This window comes from Tiliqua scincoides, chromosome 6 (genome assembly GCF_035046505.1).
Source record: "Tiliqua scincoides isolate rTilSci1 chromosome 6, rTilSci1.hap2, whole genome shotgun sequence".
Taxonomy (NCBI): Eukaryota; Metazoa; Chordata; class Lepidosauria; order Squamata; family Scincidae; genus Tiliqua; species Tiliqua scincoides.
The window spans coordinates 61,331,169-61,332,548 of NC_089826.1; positions in this window are offsets into that span (position 1 = coordinate 61,331,169).

Sequence of the window (1,380 nt, forward strand, 5' to 3'; positions counted from 1 at the left end):
TTATATTGATAGTGGAGTTAGCAAAACTGTGCTTAAGAAACACCCTAAGCCCATTCAATGGGAAGATTGTTTGACCTTGGGAAAGAAGTGGATGTCTTCAAGTAGCAGAGGAAATTATATTTCTCCCCCCTCCCCAGGTGATAAAGGAAAAACATATTACTTTGTTCCATTTAAAGAGCACTTATATTCAGGAAGGTAACGAGGCCATTTAGTTTAATCCTAGTGAAGCTCTTACACTTGAGCAATATAAATGCTGTTAACTCACTGTTAGAAACTAAAATATCCAAAGGAGCTTCTCTGTGTGGTATACTGACAATGAGATGAGTGGTTAGTATTGAATGTTTCCTGCAAGATGGGACTTTGTGGTATTAGTGCTTTCTGCTTGGCTCCATGAAAGTTGTTTAATGTGCAAAAGGGTACAATTTGAAAGTTAATCCCTACTGCTTTGTGGGACGGGATGCTACACATACTGCATTAGCAATATGCATAATTCCTGTTCTTCTCTAGTCTGTTTTGGGATCCTTTGTTCAAGTCTGCTAGGGAGGGAGGGAAGGATATCCTATTTAAATGTAATTAAAGACTTCATGCTGAATGTTACAGATTTAATTAATTTCTCTAGTTTCATATAAGGATGACTAAGCCTTTCCCACCCCCCAAAATTTTTGGATGGGCAGCATTCAGCTTTAGAGGGAATGCTGGGTAGCTATTTTAAACCTTGAGTGTGGGGAAATAGGCTTAGCCACCCTCAAACAGCAGTATCCGGACACGCTTCTGAGCATTTACCACACTGAGTTTGTCATGATTTGGAAAATTTTCATTTTAAAAAAGTAGATTATCTCATTTAAAGCTGTATACTCCTCAGTCTCAACTCAAGACCATATCCCATTTGCGAGAATTTGGCTCCATGACTGAAGTAACAGAGCTGGAATATACTTGAGATATTCAAGGAAAATAAAGAGCTGGAAGTTTTCCTACAATATTTTATCCTGTTGGCCTTTATTGTGTAAATTTATTATCTTTTAAACTTATCTTTATAGATAAAAGAGAGGGGAGAGGAGGGATGCATTTTGAAATATGTGCTTGTGGCATGTGCTAGCTGTTAAATTGGTGTAAAGTGGTGGCTGAGAGCACAATTTTGTACATATCTAAGTAAATCCTTCTGAGTTAATGGGATTTAGTACCAGGTAAGTGCATATAATACTACAGTCTAATAGCCTACTCTTATCCGACAATGGCCCAGAGTGTGTAGCACTTCCGACAGAAAGTGTGCTGTATGAGACCAGACAGCCCAGGGGAGGTAAGTAAAATCTTACTTATTTTTACTTACCTCTCCATAGGCTGCCTGGTCCTCAATGGGTCTCCTCTTTAGTTGGAATAAGT